Below are 13,321 nucleotides of genomic sequence, written 5' to 3' on the forward strand. Positions count from 1 at the left end.
GCTTTCTTTAAGTTTATCGTGAATGGATTTGACAAAAAAGGAGGTATTCATAATCTGTTAGTAGATTTATAAAGAATTGTTTATTCATTCATTCATTCATTCATTCATTCATTCATTCATTCATTTTCTAGTCCGTTTAGTCCCTTTCTGGGTCACGGGGCTGCCGGAGCCTATCCCAGCCACTTGTGGGTGAAGGCAGAGGGCGCCCTGGACAGGTCGCCAGTCTGTCGCAGGGTAAAGAAGAATTGCTTATCAAACCAATAATGCTCTGTTGTTTACAGACACGTTAATTTATTCAGAAAACACCTAAGTCATTTCGTCGCATTTTTACAGTACTACTAAAGCTACGTCTACACCGGCCCCAACAACGGAAATTCAAATGATCACTGCCAAGGAAAAGTCTATGTAAAAGTGCAGGCTTTTTGGGCTTTGACTTCTGTTGCCTCTGCTTGGAATACTCTCCAAACTGAACCAAAATTATCCAAACTGTTCTCATTTAGATTTTTTCAATCCTGTGTTTTTAATTTGTTACTGTCGACTAGTGCAGCCTGCATCTCTTGCACTTTAAAGCGTTTTTCAAACTAATATGCAAAAAATATTTTTCAGTGATTTTTTCTTAATACTCAGTGCAAATGACAGTCAGCATAATTTTCAAGTCACTAGCCCTTAGAGTATATATTAAATGCTATTGAACAAACCTCCTAAGGAACTATATTTTTCTAAAACTAACATCCTTAAAATGCACTGTTCCACCTTGTCATGTATAATGAGTTCCACAACATTTGATTGATTCTTAAGAACTAACAATGGCCATTTGTTGATTTTGATAGGTCATATTTACTGAAATCAAAAGTTATTACAAGCAAAAATATCTTGATAGGTAATAAAGTTGTAAAAAAAGTTGTGATAGTTTTCAATAATAATTTGAAATAAATTAGTTGAAAGTTTGTCCAGGTAGTTGCTTTTCCTTTCAGTTTACTGACAAGAAATTTTATGTTACCTTACAAAAACCAAATGAAAACAATATTATGTTCTTTTTAAACAGTGATTTAAAAAAAATAAGAGTTAAATGATCACAACATGCGTGTTCAATTTGACACAGAAAAGACCAACATTTTATGCATGTTTGGTTTGTATTGTAACTGCACAAAAAACACAATGAAGTTTTGTTTCTTTTGTCTTAATCACAAATGTAACTTTACCAAACTTTTTATTTCTTTTTGGGTAAATAAATTGTTTAATTTTAGTTTGAATAACGTCTGTTGGCCACTTAGCCTTAATCCTGTTACTTTTATCTTATTATTGCTTATATTTAAGCTTAACACTTCAAATTTTTCAAAAGTGAAGCTGAATTTCGACTTGATTATACATATTTTTAGAAACTGTTTTAGTTAGAAACATGACCAAACACTAGGATGTCTGTGATGTAAAGATAAACACAAATCATGACAAGAACCAAACTGTTTACCTCTGATTTCATCAAGAAGATTTGAAAAATGTTTAAACAGACTAATGTGTGCATTCGTTTTGCTTTATGACAGTAGTAGCGTCATTGCAGAGACGCTCTCACTTTAACCCAATGCATCTTGTGAGATGAAGTGCAAAACTGGCGCCGATGCATGACAGACTCGTTTCACTGGGCTTCATTATTTTGTCCACTTTTTCCACGGTCTGACCCTGGATTCTGCGGGAAGCTACACTGCTAAAGATGAGCTTTAGCTGTTATTTTTGTTGGAACTGAGAGACTTCATGAGCCAAGTCGGAACAAGAAAGTGAGGACTTTAAGGCCCGTACACACCGGGACGAATATTTGCCAGCCGTTATTCGCCAGCGTTTTTCGCCACGTTTTTTGTGTTCACACCCAGGCGATTTTCGCAGACGATGAGCCGAGTGAACATGCAATTTCATTCCCTGACATTAGATGGCGCTTAATGTAAAACATAAATACTCCTGTACACAAGTTGGCGCTGCGCACCTTTACGCTTCTTAAAGTCGCTTTTCACTCAGAAGAAGAGAGCAAGTATTTACGCGCTTGTCAGAATCATACAAAGAAAACATGAATATGTCAAGCACCCGTAGCTCCAACTGGTGCTTGGTTCGGGGATATTTTAGAATGTCCGTCATTATTTCTTCGCGGCAGTGTAGACGCTACTTGGCGTCTATCTTCTTCGCTGGTATGTGTGCTCAGCAAGGCAGTTTTGTGTTTGAGCGCCCCCCAGTTGTGTTTTACTGTAACTTCAGAAGCTCCAGACACGTGTGCAAAAGCGCCATTCTCATTGGTCGAATAGATTTCGACGCGGCGCATCAGACCAAAAAAACGAACCCGAGCCGTTTTTTAAAAAGTGACGCTTTGACGCGTGGGGTTTTTTCGCGTCGGTGTGAACACTCACATTGGTGCCCTTTGTTTAGTCACAAGGCGTTAAACGTCGGCAAATATCGCGAGCGAAATTCGTCCCGGTGTGAACAGGGCTTAAATCACTTCTAACTGATCAGACTGATGATCTATGATTAAGCCTCCAGGAATGATTGGTGGAGACAGTTGAAGAGGCGGGACTTTTCCTAAAACAGATCTGCGGTTTCTGCTAAAACTGCGGCTGAATAGCAGTACCGCCATTCTTGTCAAAGTGTCTCTAAAAGAATCAAATAAACACAAAGAAAATAGTATTTTATGATCTTTCATATTCCTAACTACTCAGTGTTTTATCAGGGCCTGTTTGGATGAACACAGAGCTGATATCCTGACAATGGTAAACCTTTATAGATCAGTGAAAATGAATTTCCCACAATATACACCTGACCATCTCTCACATGGGATACCAGTAGAATACACTGAGTTACATTAATGTGATTGAAATATTGTAGGTGGAAGCGGAGGAGGAAGTGAATACAAAGCTGAGACATGAGAGTGTGTGTGCGCAGGAAAATTGAAAGAGGAGGAAGCATCTGGGCAGGGGCCTGTTTCAGAAAGGAGGTTCAACCAACTCTGAGGTTAAACTTGAACTCTGAGTTGGTCCATCGAGAGATTAACAACTCTGAGTTTTCTGTTTCAGAGAAGCTGATCGGAGTTAGGTCAATCAACTCTGAGTGGACTGATTCGGAGTTAAGCGTGCGCACCGCGACTATAAGAAGCCATTATCAATGGAGCGCAGATATCACGAGTCACCATGGCAACCGTGAAAAAAAGAGGTCTGCATATTTTTCGCCAGCTGAACTTGACTTGCTGCTGCAGAGTTACAGTGAATATGAGCACATATTCCGGAAGAAAAGCAACACCGCTGCATCTGCAAAACAGAGACAGTAAGCGTGGGAAAACATAACTGCTCAAGTTAATGCGTAAGTTATAATATTGGCTGTAATAACTTTTTAAATAGGGTACGGTGTGAAATAAAAAAATGGTGATATTTAGGTGTACTTTTGAAGTGTTATTCCTGGTGTAATTGCATGAAATGCTGCATAGTGTACAGAACCAATCTGGGGGAAAAATGCATTTAACGTCGGTAAGGTTTAGAGGACTTTTTTTGTTAACCTTCCCCTCTTGCAAACGTTGGTCAGTTTAATATTAATACATGCAATTGTGTTTTTAAAAGTGAACTTTTGTCTACCCTTGTATTGATCAAGTGGTATAGGTTTATATGGGATTAAGAAAGTAAGCAGTACTAGCAAATTGTGTTTCCAAAAAGTAATTGTTACATTAATCTAATTCAATGTCCCTGATTTCATTTTCATGTAGATGCAATCCTGCAGGAATTAAAAGAACATGGCAGCAGCTAAAAATGAAGTATAAAAACATAATTCAATCAGGTCAAATTTGAGCATGTCATGGATGTAGGCTTTGTTGACAATATTTGACATATGAAACATCTACATAGCAATACATATCTCATGTTGTTTTCATTGTATATATGTAATTGACTGCAACGAAAAACGGTAACGCTCAAACAAAAACGTATGGGGAAATGCCAAAAAATCGAGTCTAGGTCTCAAAATCCTCGCACGATGTAAATGTAATTCTCTACAAATTAATGCAGCCTCCTCGTCTATTGGGTCTTCCAAAAAAGGACAAGCCATTCTTGTCACTTAGACCGTCTCTGTGTGACGGAAATTTGGGCAATGAAGGTTAAAGCGAAAAATACCGCTTCGTCTTTAAATAGGGGAGGGGAGCGGCAGAAACCTTGAGTTTATAGAATAAAACCTGCTCCCGACCAGGTTAGGTTCACAGCGTAAGTAACCATGGACACTGACTCCGAGTATAAGTTACCTCTCTTTCAGAAACGGGTTTGACTTACTCTGTTTACTCTGGTTTAACAAACCTCCCATTCTGAAACGGAAAACCCAGGGTTTCCCTGATTTCAGGGTTAACGCACTCAGAGTTTACACTTAACCTCCTTTCTGAAACAGGCCCCAGGTCTTCCATTTTGTGCTGTGTTTAGAGTGGTTGCGGCCGAGAGCAAACATTTAGGCTACATTAAAACCTTCACATTTGGCCAGGTCACCCTTGCAAAAGACATCTTGATCTCAATGGGTTTTACCTGGTTAAATGAAGGATAATAATAAAAATAATAATGAAATAGTGATACAGTACACCTTGTTTGGGTGTATCTCACCTTTGCCCAATAGTAGCTAGGATAGGTTCCAGCAGCCTCGTGATCCATAAAGGGATCTAGCAGGTTTCAAAGATGGATAAACCAGTGTTTTTCAACCTTTTCTGAGCCACGGCACACTTAAACCTTACAAAAAATCCCGCGGCACACCAGCATCCAAAAATGAAAAAAAAGGAGAAACTCATAGTCTGTATTGATCTACAGCCCCTCCACAATCTCACATGCATTTTTGTGATAATTGTTGCAGAAAAAACTGGAAGCTGCAGTTGTTTTTCTAAAAGATGCAATAAAAGTTAAGTTAGAAGATTTAAAAACGGTTGTGTTGGTTTCAAGACGTTAAACAACAGATCTTGTGCGCTGTCACTCTCATAACCCAATGCATTATGGGAGATGTAGTGCAAAAAACGGCCGGCGGAGATCGCGTCTCTGAGCTTCATTGTTTTGTTCACTTGTTCCACGGTCTGATACCGGATTCTGTGGAATGCTACACCGCTAAAGACGAGCTTTAGCTGGTATTTTTGTTAGGACTGAGCGACTTTACGATGTAAATCGGGACAAGGAAGTGAAGACTTTAACCACTTCTGATTGGTCAGACTGATGACATGTGATTAAGCCTTCAAGAATGATTGGTGGAGACAGTTAAAGGGGCGGGACTTTTCCAAAATACAGCCGGAGCTGCAGCTGAATCGCGGTGCCATCATTCTTATCAAAATGTCTTTAATAAAATAAAATAAAATAAAATAAACGCAAACAAAAAGTATTTTACGATATTTTATCTTCCAAACTCCTCAGTGTTTTATCAGGGCCTGTTTGGATGAACACAGAGCTGAAATCCTGGAGATGGGAAATGTTTAATTTTTCAGTTAATGAGGGCAATTTCCCACGGCACACTTGACCATCTCCCACGGCACACTAGTGTGCCGCGGCACACTGGTTGAAAAACACTGGGATAAACAAATAAAAGGTAATTTCAGCCTTTGGAATATAAAGAATCTGTAACATAATAGTATGGTGGAAAAAAAAAGTTAAGAGGATTTTCTTGGTGCCCTAGTAATTTTTATTTACAAAAAACAACTCTTTATAGGATTACAACTGTCTAGAACAGTATTTAGAGAAAATGGAGACCAATTTTTGAAAGTTGCAGTTCTTTTGCCAGGTTGAACTCTATAAAGCCTTCACTCAGTACACCAGTAATTATGAAATGCCATGTTCCCTTGTGAAAGCTTACCATAAAAAGGAGCAAATGAATGTTTGATTTCATCATTGTATTATTTTTTGTTGTTTGACACAAAGAACTAACACGTATTTTTCTATTCAACCTGTGAAGAATAGTGATATTGATACTAAACAATTGATACTAAACTAAATGATATACACTAGACAATTTGTTGGAGAGCATCCTTCATCACAAGAGCCTCCCTTCTTGCCTCCACAGGTTATCCACAACCAAAATTTAGGTTCCTCAAGCTCAGGCTTGTGTGGGATTTTTAATGACTTCAGCAGTTTTTCTGGTGGATTATGAATTCTGATGAGATGGGTAGCAGAGCCAGACTGCTTCAAGTCTGTGCACAGCTCTCTTTGCTGACATTTACCTGCTGGCAAGTTGGCAAGCACAACATACAGTCCTTTATCACTGACTAATCAACACACATAATTGCGCTTCTACTTAAACTCTGCAAAAGCTCTCAGAATTATGTGTTTTTTTCCCCCTTGAGATAAAATCAGCTTGCAACTTTTAAGAAGTCAGTACTGGCAGGTTTTGATCTGATGTTACATTCACACCGGGCATGTGACACGCATTCAAAAATGCACCAAAGGAGCACAAAGCAAAATGCGCCAAAGGAGCATTTTTGAATGTGCGGCTATTTGGTGTTCACACTATTGTAACCCAATACTAGCACATGTATCTACAGTTGGAAGAGGTCTGGTGCAATGTTGAAGCTGTGCAAATGTCCCAAATCTTGCTCCAGCTCTATTTTGATATCTGAAAGTCTTGGTGTTATATAATTCCGGGCTTGAACCTCAGTTATTTATTTCTCTTTTTTGATTAATTTTTAAAGGGACATCATCCATTCGTCACTACCAAATCTAAGTCCCTGATTGGTCAAATTTCAATCTTGTTTAACTTTCAACACAAATTCAATGGCGTTTTTTCGGTACAGCACCAAATGGTCTGAAAGATGTGCGTAGTGACGCGTTAACGGAAGAGTTTTGAACATAGAAGCCCAAAAACACACATTTACACAGGAATGGACTTTTTATTGAAAGTGGTTGTGCATTGCTGGGGGCGGTGTGAATATACTTTGGGGTGTCAAATTATCATTGTACATCGCAATACATAAAGCAACTACCTGGACAAACCTTCAACTCATTTATTTGAAAAATATTATTGAAAACTATCATAACTTTTATTACAACATATACGAAAAACAGCTGTAAAGAACTGTGCCATGGCCTGACTATCTGATTTATGTTCTCATTTTGATTTTCCGTTTCACACAAAAACATTAAAAAAAAGGAAGAAAAAAACTCTCTAACTCTGCCACTGCTGGTCCCAAGCCCCGATAACAAAAGAGGAGGGGTGAGTGAGACTTTATAGTGACTAACCACAAATATGTCACAAAAAAAGGAGAAAAAAATAAGTAAATAAATATGTTCATAAAAGGAAATAGGGTCACTAACATCAGCTTTTTCTGTGAGAGTCATGAATGTGCACCCCAAATTAGAAAAGATTTGGAAGAAATATTTTTAAAATCCACTAACTCTAAAACTGAAAGTTTAACCTGATGGTACAGCAAAGGTCATGTCATCACCAAAGCCAATAGGGTTCAAACTCTTGTTGACATTAATGTTGTCAATACATTTGAGAAGATTTGTATGAAAACTTTTCAAGATACATTAATTCTAATTTAAAAGCTTGGCATGATGGTGGCGCTAGAGAACAGGTCAACCCACTGATCTGTTTCATTATAAAGGGGTTATTTATATATTCAACAAATTAACAATGTGCCTTACACAAAACTTGGTTAACAATTAAATTACATAATATGTAAATCATTTTCTGAAGGCAAATATCCCTGGGGTCAAATTGACAACAAGGGTGAAAGATGTGAGTAATATTTGAGGATTTGAGGGTTAAACTAAATCAAACATTCTTTTCAAATACTGTTGTAACTAAACTTGTCAATAAATGAGAACATATACATGTTATTTCTAGATGTACATGTTTAGACGTTTGGCAGTTTGTATATATTTCAAATTTTTATGGTCAGTCCAGACCAGGAACGGCTGCTCAGCCCCCTCCAACCATAGCTCACAAAAATATCCAATATCTTAAAAATGAACATTGTTCTTTTGTGTGCCAAAAGTAATAAATTATTATATACATGGATATTGTTTACTATAAAAGGCTTAAAAATACCACGGTAAAGGCCCTTTAACTCCTTTTCTTTTTCAAGGAACTGAGTCCAGTTCTTCCTGCTCCTGGGTTCACGGTTTACAAACCGTCACACTTAAAAAGCCTCAGATTCATTATGAGTCTATTTTGAGGCCTAAAGACATTTTTACACTATGGATGTTGTGAATTCTTTGGTTCTGGGCACTTTGTACATGATTTTATTGTAGCTTCTGCCTTTTACCCCAAATAAAGCTCCATGTCAGATTACTTGCCTACACTTTACTTCCATTCCAATTTAAATCCTACATATTCAGTATTTTCCTTGCACTGCAAAATTCTTTAAGTGCTTCTGCATATAAAATGAAAATTACTCTGTCTTTATCCCTTTTAAGAAGAATATGAACTGTTTTGTTTGAACCAAAATTAGCCAAAGATAACTTCCATAATCATAAATATGAAAAAAAGAAATCTGAAGCTTTCATATTTAATAAGAACAAGATGGTTTTGTTTCAAGTTTGAAGATGCAAAAGAGAAATGAAATTTTAGTGGATAGATGTGCAAGAAAGTGGAAAAAGAATAAACTATTGTTCACAAATAAGTGTATTTTGCAACAAAAAATTAAGGGCAAAAAGGTATAAAGATATAGCCTATATAAACTTAAGTTAATAATAATAATAATGATAATAATCCATTTTATTTAAAGCGCCTTTCAAGAAACTCAAGGACACTGTACGGACAAAGGTTAAAAATAGACATTAAAAGCACAATAAATATAAATATAAAAGACAAGAATCAAAGGTGAATCAAGAAGGGAAGGCAGAAATAAACACAGAGTTTTGAGTTTTGATCTGAAATTTGAAAGGCGGTATATGTTACGGAGGTCAGGAGGGAGGGAAAGAAACAAAGAAGTGAAAGAACAAACGTATTATTGCCACCATTTCTCTGTGAAAGCTTAAGCATCAGGTCTTTGCTGTTGCTGGCATTTTATTTTTATAGGAAATAATCTTCTAAAGCAAATATCAAGGTAAAGAAAAAAATAATAATAATAACTTGAACAGTAATGCCACAGAAAAAACATTTTCATTCAGTCTCAAAGTTATTAAAGTCCCACTCTGATCATCTTTTGATTTGTTCTAAAAGCATTCACAGTGGTCTTTCATATGATTGTGCTGTTTATGAGCAAAATCAAAAAATCTGTGTAGTTTTCTAGGACATTGATTAGCAGTAGTTTAATAATACTTTGCCTCTGAGTTGTGGGTGGGTCTGTTGGAGTGGAGTAAGCCTGCTCCCATTACCCATCATCCATCTGTTAACACACTTTCTGTCTTGCAATTTTATTCTTCATTTTCTGCATGTGTGTCGTCCATCATCAGAAAAATGCCACAGGAACTTGTTAAAAAAAACAAGAACCCAATTTTTATCAGAGAAGTTTTTAGGAAAAGAAGAAAAAGAGCACATATGATTGACAGAGGCAGGCGACGAATGTACCACAGGCCTATTACATTTTTAATCCAAAAACAAACTCAGTTTCATTGCTAAACACTGACTCATCTCCAGCTGTTCATGTTCCTCCCTCATAAGGAAGAGATTGTGCCCCGTATAAAGTCATGCCACGATGTCACCTTCCTTTGAGAGTGGGCATCATGGGAACGCCATCTCTGCTTCCACCCTTCTTTTCCCTCCTCAGACAGCGCGGCATTGTTTCAGAGTCACATTTACCACATCAGCAGCTCAAAGTATAACTCTCCAACTGCAGACAATGAGGAAGAAATCCTTCTTTTGGAGTCAGTGACTGGGGAATTTCTTGTCTCTAAAGCTCCCAGCATGGCAGTACCTGCCGTGAGAGCTTCACTAATTAGGCTCTTAATCTTTTGAATCAAGCATAATTAAGCAATAAAGGTGGGCTGACAATCAGAATGATGAACGCAACGAAAGAAAGGGTTTAGATGATGTGGGACACTGTGCTTGTTTGTTCAAGACAGCGTTCTGTGTGGGCTTGTTCTGCCATAAAGTTAAAATGCATTTAACTGAGATAAGTTGAATACGTGTGGAGATGAACGTGAGATAATTTATAAATGAAGGATAAAGACGAAGAAAGAAGTGCATGCAAGCTGCTAAAGTTTTTGTGCCCCTTTTTTCCTTTCTAAGTGGATGAGCATGCAAGAGTGTGTTCACATGGTTGAGTGTGTGTGGTCAGGAGATGGTTCACCAGCACTTCCTGATGAAACATCACTGGAAAACGCAATTAACTTCCTCACTGCGTCCCAATTATTTCCCCACAGGAGATTAAAGTCACCCAAGTGAAACGAAGAACAATGGAGTTTGGACAAAATAGAGTCAAATGTTCCACTGGTTCAGTCCTCAGAGCCCGCCCCCACCCCCACCCCTCCTCCACCTCTCAATTCAGAACTGCATTTTACAAACAGCTGTCTGCTGGGACAACCCGTCAATCCTGAGTTATCTCCAGCTGTGTCTGTAGTAGTCATGCTAACCAATGTCTGATCATATGTCTTTCATTTCAAGAACTGAAGGAAGAAGAGTTGAAGGTTAAAGTCCCTATCCAATTATCTTTTGATCTATTTTCAAAGCATTCGCAGTGCTCACTTAATTATGATTATGCCGTTTTCAGCCAAAATCAAAAAAACCCTGTTGTTTCTTAGAACATAGTTTCTGTAAAGTGGCAGGAATTCATTAGAAATTCACCTTTGAGCTGTGGGTTAGACTGTTGGTGCAGAGCAACCCCAGCTCCCTTTTCCATCAACCATCTGTTTACATGCTCTCTAACTATTTTTTAGGCTTAACAACCCCAACCTAACATTACAATATTGGATAACGTTGGATGTCCGATTAATTTTCTCATTAATGTAAGGTTTAACCTTATCTTCGGTGCCCTCAATGTCTGCAAAAACTGGATTCGTAGCTATTTTTGCTTGTCTGTTTACAAACTTAGCAAGATATAAAACTTTGCTCTTCCCCCTGTTGTCTCTTGTGAATAAGGACTCTTGTAAAGTCCTTTTATATAATGCAGGATGTTCCAGCTCTTGGAGATAAACAAATATCTTGCATTGCATTCTTGCACCCAGTCAAAAAAAGAGTAACTCTGAAGAACCTTGGAGTCATCTGCATTAATTTGAGGCTAATTAAAGGCTCTATTCATATATGCAGTGGCAATTTTTAGTTAATTTCCATAAAGATTGTGGAGTACCTTCCTTGCCTCTAGGTAGCCATGTTGTGAATTCATGTGATGACCGCTTCTAACCAAGTCTCTTGGCTCACCTCTGGTAAGAAGCTCAAGGTAAGAAAGCCAGTCAGTATTGCTGTCAGTCTTATCATGAATAGTGTGATCAAATGCTCTTATAAAGGGGTTGAAACTCAAGTGGGTGTGCACTGAACACAGGGACATCTCTCTGAGGCAATTGTGACTGTTTCTGTTGCTTAACTAGCATCTTAGTAATGTCGTTTTGTTTTTAGCATAACTTCCCACAAACTCACTTCTGTATTATGAAAGTTTGACTGCTTTATGGTGTTGGAATCATTTCTTTGAAAAACATTTTTGTTTAACTGAGTTGTGTTCTGGTTACTTACAGCAACATTTTGAATGCTTGGCAACTGATTCTATCCCCATCATTTTGGGGGTGGGAGGTGCGAAAAGGGTGGTGGGGGGTTGTGTATAGGTCAAGGGAGGGGGCTCTATTTTAATTTTCGTGCTTATTTCTATTTATTTATTTTAATGTAAATCCCTTCGTGCTATGCTTTTATAGGAAAAAGGCTATATAAATAAAGTTTGATTTGATTGTCTATCAGATTTATTTTACAGACTTATTGCAGGATATTTCCGAGCTACATGTTCACACTCTTGAAGCACCTTTATTTTGGCTGTGGATTCAGTAATGGCTTTCTCGATTTCAAGTTGTTCTCTTATTGTCTTCAATTTGCAGTCTTCGATGTCCAGTGCCTGTCTCTGTTTCAGTGATGCTGCTCGTGCAAGCAAAGCCACCCGTTCTGCTTGAGCCTTGTGATGTGCAAATTATACTGATGACACTAGAGGATCTTGATGGACATCTGCTGATAACTGATCCACTGATGCAGGAAACAGATTTTCAAACCATGCGTCACACTTAAAATCCTTTGATTTGTTGAAAAATAGAAACTCTGCCTTATGATTTGGTAAAACGTATACTGGTAACGCCCAAATGTTTATCACTGCGCTGGCTTCTTTAAACAAACTTCTGTTTCATCATCTGGACAAAAACAAGAGGTGAACTTTCTCTCTGTACTAATGTTTTGTTCAACCTATCGTGGCGATCAGCATATGTATCACTTTTCTTTGTCGCTGCAGTCCAGGTCGATGCCGGCTCAGCTGTTACCATGACCACGTATCTAATAGTTTACTTTTTGTGAATAAATGATTTAAACCAAAAAAATAACAAGCTTCAGGCTTCCGCGTCGATCATTAATTTCTGATAACGGACACCACCGGTTATCCTTTACTTGATGTTACTTGACCTCCAATTGATTTTCTGTGGTACATGCACAAACAATGGTCAAAATATTTTAGTTTGACTTGTGTTTTACGGTCGTGAATAAGTTGAATAAAGTTTAAGTTAGTTTACTTTACCTTTTTACTTCTTATTGTGCTCCTTACTGACTTTTTTTTACTTTAGGTTACTTTTTGAAATTAAAACATTTGATTTTACTTTCACCAGAGAACCATAATGGATGAGTAAAAGACCCACATGTGACTCTGGAGCCACACATGTCACAGACCTCTGTTCTCGGGGGATACAGAGACGGCAGCCAGTCTGTACAGACAGTGCTTGACGTGTTTTTATTTTCAACACAACAAAAAACTTGTTTTTAAATTTCACACAGTTCTGCAGGCAGTATGTTAGAGTTTGGGTTTGATTCATATTTCAGACATCCAAAGCTTTCAGTGAAAGCTGCCTTTTCAACTAGCTCATCAGCCCATCAATGAAAGGATTAAATGAATGAGATGCTTTTCTGTCACATCATTAACCACTAATACTTTTATGTGAGATGCAGGGCTGAGCACGCTATCTGCACACGCATGCAGCGTCATGCGCTTCCAGACATCTCCTCAGTTTACTCAGTAAACGTGATTCAGAGCGATGGGAACTCCAGCACTTCCTGCACAAAGACCGCTCTCCTAGACAGACCTAAATAAAACATTCTCCCCCAAAGTTTTGTGTTCTCTGACAAACTGGCGTGTAGCACTGGGTGGTATTATAGGTAAATGCCAACATGCTTTAGACAATAATCTAGGGTAAGTCCCTTGTTGGCTGCTGACCAAACATTCATGCTT

Source organism: Oryzias latipes, chromosome 1 (genome assembly GCF_053564925.1).
Source record: "Oryzias latipes strain Hd-rR chromosome 1, Olatipes_Hd-rR_3.1".
Taxonomy (NCBI): Eukaryota; Metazoa; Chordata; class Actinopteri; order Beloniformes; family Adrianichthyidae; genus Oryzias; species Oryzias latipes.